Source organism: Olea europaea, unplaced genomic scaffold (genome assembly GCF_002742605.1).
Source record: "Olea europaea var. sylvestris unplaced genomic scaffold, O_europaea_v1 scaffold124, whole genome shotgun sequence".
Lineage (NCBI taxonomy): Eukaryota > Viridiplantae > Streptophyta > Magnoliopsida > Lamiales > Oleaceae > Olea > Olea europaea.
In genome coordinates this window covers 6,822-15,295 of record NW_019229835.1, presented here as the reverse complement: position 1 = coordinate 15,295, position 8,474 = coordinate 6,822, and the positions used below count along the sequence as shown (strand labels likewise).

Sequence of the window (8,474 nt, the reverse complement as noted above, 5' to 3'; positions counted from 1 at the left end):
TGGGTAATATTCTCTCGTTCTTGGAGTTAAATTTATATTTTCTGGAAGTTCAGTAGATGGAACAATGTTGGTTTGATTTTCTATTTTTAGGAAAGTTTCATTTGAGCTGATTAATTTGATCACGAAAGTGCTATTTATGTTCAAGTTATAGTATTCTAATATCGTCCATCTACAAAACTAACAGTTTCTCCTACATGGAAAATGATATACATGAATTATTTGTCGTAACTTGGTTCTTGGAGTTGTCCAATGTTCATTGGTGGTTATTATGGTTCTTTTTCTATTTATTAAACATGCACAAAGAGAGTGAGGTAGTAGTTATTATTGAAAGTTGATTTAGGGCCCGTTTGGCATTGCTCTTGAAAAATCAAAATGAACTTTTGAAATTCAAAAGCTGCTTTTGGACTTATTTGACTAATTTTATGAATCCTTCGTTGGGGAAGAATTTATAAACGATCTAATTTATAAATTGATAGAAATAAGTGATAGATAGGTGAATAATACATGTGAATCCTTTGAAATGTGTTGTTGAAAATGAAATTTTATCATTTATAAATCATTTTAAGGCGAATGGAGGCTAACCAACCAATTTTCCATTTATGCATATTGAACTTGTATAATTCGGGCTCATTTATTGGATTGTTTTGGTACCATCTTCTATGCTCTTGTAGTGGGTATTAAAATTAAATTTTTAGTAAAATTTTGATAATAGTTGATTAAATGTGTTGTTAAAAAGTTGTGAATTCTATGAAGTATATTGTTAAAATTAATTGTTGGCTTTGATTTATATTAAAAATTAGATTTTAGTCCCTACCAAACAGGTTTTTATAAATCATATTGAGTAACTTTGAGTGAAATTTTCCCACAATTGTTTATCATATTTTAGACATTTAGATCATTTTTAGGCTGTATAAAGCAATCGGTGCTCCACTTTCTTATCTAAATGTAGAGCTTGTTCCATCTTTCTTATTTGATCTCCGGTTCTCAAAATTCATATGAAGTTAATAGATAGTGAACATGTTCATTTGTGCTGAAAAGTTATTTATTTTTCAGCAAGTATTTGTTAGTAAAATATTCATATAATCAAGTTTAACTTATTTTTAAGTATAACTATACTTATAATGGCAAACCAATTCCAAATAAGAAACTTTTTCTATCTTCTAAAGTTTTAAAAGTATATTAGTGTATTATTAATTGTTTAGATCTTATGCAAGCATTTCTGAGGGTCGCAAAAGATCTTAATGCTATTGTGATTGCAACCAGAGAGAGTCAAGAGAGTAGGTTTGGCCTATACTGGTTCTTCATGTTTTAATTAATTCTATCATTACACGTTTTACCTCAACTTTGATGCTTGAATTAAAGTGTTTCGGTGCTATCTTCTTTTATGAATGAGTAAGAACATGAAATTGGTTTCACTTCCTACCTTACTATGCATCATCTTTATGATGCCCTGGGGCTCAAGCTTCGTAGTGTTGTTAAAACTTAGTTAAGCATTTTAAGTATAAAACACAAAGGAAAATTGTATAGGATTATAAAAAATAAATGACTAATGCCATTAATAACAATAAACTAATTTTTTTAAAACAAAGTCGCGTATTCAATAACTTTTGACATAAAAGAAAAAGTATTTCNTTGTTGTTCTTAAATGTGATATCATTCTTCCAAGCAATAGTGAGGCATACAATGTATTCATTCGCCAACAATGAAATCAAAGACAGAGGGATTGGAGAAATCGAGTCAAAGCTGGACGAATTGATTCTATGAAAAGGGTAACTGACATAGTATTATCCGAAAATACTAATTTCAGTTCTGCCCATGTGAATGAAGCTATAATATGTCATGATTTCGAGGCTTCTACTTCAAACCAAGAAACGACAGATGTTTCTAAATGTGTAAAACTTGTGAACATACCAAATACTGTATATGTATTACCAACATGTACCTCTTGTAAATATTGTGGTGCACGAAAATTTTATAGAGAAAGTAAAGGTTTTTGTTGCTTAGATGGAAAAGTTATACTTTGTATGCCCGATTCACAACTGAACTATATACTTTGTTTACTTCTAAAGAATCTAGGAAAATGGAATTTAAGAAAATTTCGAGAGGGTATGATAACCACTTTACATTCACTTCTTTTGGTGTAAAGTATGACAAAGAACTTTTTAAAGCATATAGAAGTATTTACACATTTAAGGTTCAAGGACAGGTATATCATTATGTAAATCACTTTTATGCCAGAGAATGATACTCCTTGTTATATGCAATTATATTTTTACGATACGGATAATGAACTAGAAAATCGTATGAAATATTCAGAAAAATTTGTATAATCTACTTTGATTACTTTAATTGAAATCCTGAAAGTAAATCTTTATAGTAGATTCTTTAGGTCTTTAAGTAATATGGATAATTTGCATGATCATTGTATACACATTAGATGTCACCTAGGACTTGACAAAGAGTTTTCAATACTCCTTCATCCTCTCAGTTGGCTGCTATATGGGTTGCAGATGATGAAAATGCAGATGTTTGCAGTCGTGACATTACTATATATGGTCATTCTGACGATTCACATAGGGTTCATTATTACTACGGTTGTTATGATCCTTTGCAATACCCTTTACTTTTCCCATTTGGAGAATCTGGTTGGCATGAAGGCATCAAAAGAATTCGAATAAAAAACTGTCAACCTCAGAATCTGCCTAGATTTGTTAGTCTACCTAGCACAATTAATTCTGCAAATGAAACAATTTAAAAAGAGGCTGCAGGTTTGCAAATATATCTTTTATTATCTTTTCTAATTTCTGCAAGCTACATCTTCTAAATTAATATTGAAATTCGTTTTTCTTTTCAAATGCAATGCTAAATGGAACAAGGAAATGATCTCAAGTCTCTTGCCGAGAATATTATGTATACAAGTTACAAATTAGGCCCTCAAGTAAGTCTATATTGCTTCATGCTGGTAGACTTTTTCAGCAATATGTTGTAGATATGTATGTTAAAATTGAAACTTCGAGGTTAGACTATTTTTGCAATAATCAGAAACAAATTCGTGCTGAAGTTTATCAAGGTATTGTAGATAGTGTTGAAAATGGGGAAACAAGGGGATACAAAATTGGAAGGAAATTCATTTTACCTCAATCCTTTACATGTGGTCCTCGAGATATGTTAAGGAGATATATGGATGCAATGGCTATTGTTTAGGATTATGGAAAATCAGATATATTTTCGACTATAACATGTAATCCAAATTGATTAGAAATTAAGTAAGAACTAAAGCACAATGATGAAGTTCAAAATCGACCAGATTTGATAGCACGTATATTTAAAGCAAATTGGAAGGGTTTAAAAATGATTTATACAAGGAAAATATTTTCGGCCCTATTGTTGCTCAGATATACATGATTGAATTTTAAAAAAGAGGGCTTCCTCATGAGCATCTTCTTTTGATTTTTAGTTTTGGCCATAAAATTTGTTGTGCTCAAGATGTTGATACGATAGTGTCCGGCGAAATTCCCAATAGAAACAAATATCTACATCTTTATTCTGTTACTGTAAAACACAATATGCATGGCCCTTGTGGATATCTTAATCCAAAAATATATGCATGGAGACAAATACTGGTTGTAAGAATAAATACCCTCGGGATTATTCTAATAATACTATATTTGGTGATAACTCATATCCATTGTATAGATGACGTGATACTGGTATTTGTATTAAAGTTAGACGTCATATGTTCAGTGAGTTGTACCAAATAATCCTTATTTAAGTGCAAAATTTGACTATCATATTAACGTTGAAGTATGCTCATTTATTAAAGTTGTTAAATGTTTAATATGTATATAAAGTACATGATCGTATTAACTTTTCCATTGACAGTAATGAAACAAATAAAGAAATTGATGAAATTTCTGCTTAATTACCAATCTGCGAGATGGATCTCTCCACCTGAAGTTATGTGGAGAATTTTTTTCTTCAAATTTGTCAGAGAATTTTCCAATTGTTTATTCTTTACAACTTCATATTAAAGATCATCAGCGTGTAACATATGACGATCAAGATGATTTGACTACTGTTATTAACAATGAAAATATAAGAAGAACAATGTTGATTGAATTTTTCCGACTTAATGAAGCAAATGAGTTTGCTAAAACACTTTTGTATAAAGATATTCCAACACATTTTGAAGGAGAACGTTATTTCCTTCGTGTACTTCTTAATCATATTAAAGGACCAACATCATTTGATGATTTACTTACTTTCAATAGGGTTATTGTTGCTATATATCGAGAAGTAATACTATTACATGGTTTGTTAAGTGGAGACAATCATTGTGAAGAATGTCTATCCAAAGCTATTATTTCCGAGATGCCTATTTCTTTGAGGCACCTCTTTGCTACGCTTCTTACTCTTTGTAACCCTAATCATCTGAAATTTCTTTGGGATAAATTTAAAGTTTATATGGTTAAGGATTATTTACATCAAAATACATCTGTTGATGTAACACCCCAAATTTTATTGACTTAAATTTTGGGGTGTTACCGATATCATTCCATAAACATACTTGATGTGGAAATATTTAATTGAAAATTTAAAACCCTTACATTTATTTGAACTCTTAAATACTAAATAAAATAAACATAGCATCATAAACTTTAGAACATTAAATAGAAACAAAGAAAACACACCAAGTACTCTTAACAAAATTATTCGTGAACATTTCTCTAAAGATTTTATTTGGTAGCCCGCACACCGCTCACTACCATCCACATCGATCGTACTGACATGAAATATTAAAATTTAAAGGAGTGAGTGATTATACTTAGTAGGATAAATGCGTCCAAACAATACGATAACTTTTAAACGTAAATTCATAACATTTCATACCATCATTTTATCAAGAGCAATCGATGATCAATCGAAAGCTCTAACACATTTGAGAAGACCCGAAGACGATCTCACATTTCATTTCATAGGAACCCGCAGGTCAATTAGCATTTCATGAAATAAATCACGTCAAAAAAATTACAATATTGAAAGGACGAGACAACTTGCACATAGTATCCTACCTTGTCAGCTCGAATGAATATGAAAGGCAATACCAAATTCACGTTTCAGATTTTTACTTTCGCCTATTACTGTGCTGAAGTATATGTATTTTTTTTCTTGGGTGAGAATTATTTGGACGTAATGGGTGTATTTATAGGGTCCATATCAAAATTTCAAAATTTAGTATAATTGAAATGATGATGCCAATTAAATAAAGTTTACCATTTACGTTTACCTCAATTAAATGTGATTTACGGTTATATATGGGACAGACTCCCACGAAAGGTGGTGATCAAATTTTTCTGCTTTTTACTATCTAACACAATAACGTGTTTTACTCAATTCCGAAATACGCGAGACAGAGTCAAAAGAATAGTATAGAAATGAATAATGCTATGTATGGTATTTAAAGTGTGATTGGGAAAGAAATGAATTTTTAATAGGCCAAAAATCTGCACATATGTTGTATTTTTTCAGTCTAAATCCCAGTATTCCATACAATCAACCTTTATTTCTTTTCTATATATAAACAACGCATGGTAGCCCACACTTACCAAATTCCAAAAATCAAGGCAACTAAATCATTTAAAAAAAGGAACCTACCTTATCTACCATCTAACCTATAATTTCAAAAATCAAAATGGGACACTCCAATTACGTGTGACAGTATCTCTATTTCCATTTAAAAATTTTAATTCAATTAAAATACTAGTTTTTAACAACTTTTTCAAGCTACAATATCTTGGTACTGAATTACCCGAATCGATTTTTTCTCGAGTCTAAAATATGTGATTAATTACAATCAATCCAATGGGTATAATATTAATATACTTATCATTACTCTATACTTTTTAATTTTTGACCCAAATAAAAAAAATGTGTTTAATACCTACATCATTTTAGTCATCGTTTTTTTTTTCAAAATATAAAAATGTAACATATAGAACAAATACATTTTTATTCTAAAATTTTCGGGGCGTTACAATCTTAACCCCTTAAAATAATTTCGTCCTCGAAATTATCCTATTTGGCTAAGAAGTCTTGGAACATGAACTTGATCTCATCTTCTTCAAACTTCAAAAAGTTTACCTTCTCAAGGCATCGCATGGTCGCATAATTCTTTCCAACCAATCTAATCCCAAGATGGCATAAAGAGAAATACTTCATCTCTTAAAAGTCATATGTTAGCTATAAATTCTTGTCTATTCGTCCTGATTGTCCTAGTCATCGATTGGTGTTAAGCTCATTGTCTAACGGCTAGTAACTTCTAGAACAAGACTTAGTACTGGTAAATGATGAATGAGCAGTCGGGCGTATATTTAAAACATAAGCAGGCAGTGCAAATATTGATAGGGTACCTGCCGTGATGTCTTAATTGTTAGTTTCCTCCTGTTGGGTTATGGCAAACACTCGGGCTGCTCCCTTTTTGCTTTGTTCGTTTTCCTGCTTTGGTGAGGGCTCATGACAATTGGTAGCAATATGACCATGCTTTCCACATCGATAGCATACATTCTTTCCATACCAACACTCGCCTCTATGGGTCTTATTGCACTTAGGACACAGAGTAAGAACATTGTTCGGTTTGCTTGACTCTGCCCACCTTTCAGAGCTAGTTCTTTTGTTTTGTCCATTTTCTTGACCCTTGTTCAGTTCATTCCATTTCCTCTTTCCTGAAAATTCAGTGCTTTCTCGCATCGTCTGATCAATTTCTAATCGATTTGAAATTGCGTGGGCTCGTTGTAGAACCTGACTATACTTGGTGAATTCATGAGATGCCATGATTTCTCCAATTTCTGGGTGAAGTCCGAGTTCGAACCTTCTAGCTTTCTTTTGCTCTGTATCTACTAGATGTGTCGCGTACCTAGAAAGTTGTTCAAACTTCCTCTCATAGTCGATCAATGCCATCTTTCCCTGCTTAAGTTGCAGAAATTTTGTCTCCTTACGATCTCTTAGGGCTTGTGGGAAGTATTTTTCCATCACCTCCTCTTTGAAATGTGCCCAAGTAAGGTTACTTTGTTATGCCTCAGTCCTAATGCATGAAGCGGACTCCCACTAGTGGCCCGCCGCATCCACTAGCATGAACTCCCACATAAAACCTTTCGAGCATAAGTGCAGCTGAGATGTTTGAAGATTCATTCTAAACCCCTTATCCATTCTTCAGCTGCCAAAGGACCAGCCATCCCATTAAATGTAGGGGGCTTATAACGAAGAAACTGTTCCACAACTAAGCTCGTGGTGTTGGAGTTAGTCTGTGCATTCTGAGGGGACGCTTGTGTTTGCTGCCTACCAAGATCTTGCAACACTCTACAAATTCTTAAACATAGCAGATTGTGTTGGTTGACGTGTCATTTCCTTTAAATCAACAAAATAAATTTCATCTTAGAAATAGTCAACAACATCTCAATAAATTTGAATGGAAAACTCAGTTTCATGAGATTTTAAATCCTAGAATACACGAGGGATGATTGAGAGTATTAAATCATAGACAATTAAGAAAAACCCATGGATTATTCCAAATATTTTTTTTTTGGAAAAGGAAGAAATTATTTATCTAACTAAACTATCTTCAAGTTGCTAGTCTTCATCATCGTTGGTCCAGACATTTTGAATCCTACGAAGCTTAGACGGAGGGGCTTCATCATCCAAAGATATACATGACTCAAGCTCAGATTCCCGTCAACCTCTAGCTCAGGGTTTAGTTCGAACCCTGGCTCTTGTTCTAGTTCTAATTCTGGCTCTAGTCCCGGTACATACTCCGGCTCGTTCTCTGGTTCTAAATTAGGTTCATAATTCGACTCCACTTCTGGGTCTTCATCAGGGTCTTCCTCTGGCTCAGGTTGAGGCTCAGGCTTAGGCTCGGGCTCGAGAGTAGAAATCCACCTATCAAGAAAAGTTTCACAATACAATTTGAACTCGATCCTTTCCGGGTGCTTTGGGGGGTTACCCTCTAGCGTTTCATCCCTAACTACTATGCCCATGTCTCCCTACTAAGGTGGCAGTGTATGGATAAAATTGTTTACAGCTTGAAAGGGTGTAATCTCATGCCCTACACCCTCCGTCGCAGCCCACCTGGCATAGACTTCCTCCACATGCTCAATAAGTGTGTGCGTTAGGTCTGTTTCATAATTCCCGTAGGCTTGGATAACTGCTGCCCTATGGTTTAAACCAATCTTACAAGCCGTCGTCTTTCTAACGGTCTCTCTAGTTCTAGCCATGACTGCCACACACAAGTCAAGTCCAATCATGTTTAATGTTTCATTAGTGATAACACATTACCCTTTATGCTTGCATGATTCATTATACAAATAACATCAAATATTATACTCGTATCGAAAGCTGATTAAAAAAAACATGCTAGAAAATAATTCATAACACAGATAATACAAAATATTATACTTGTATCGAAAGTTGAGTAAAATAAG

The 8,474-nt window shown here is 33.1% G+C and overlaps 1 long non-coding RNA gene across 1 annotated transcript in view; it reads left to right on the top strand.

The window, feature by feature from the left end:
* Positions 1–2,012, top strand: part of LOC111374353 — a 7,021-nt gene extending 5,009 nt beyond the window's left edge. The window contains exons 2-3 of the long non-coding RNA XR_002699113.1: positions 1,203–1,281; positions 1,673–2,012. This is a non-coding gene — a long non-coding RNA (uncharacterized LOC111374353). The remainder of the gene's footprint in view (positions 1–1,202; positions 1,282–1,672) is intronic.
* Positions 2,013–8,474: the final 6,462 nt, after the last annotated feature.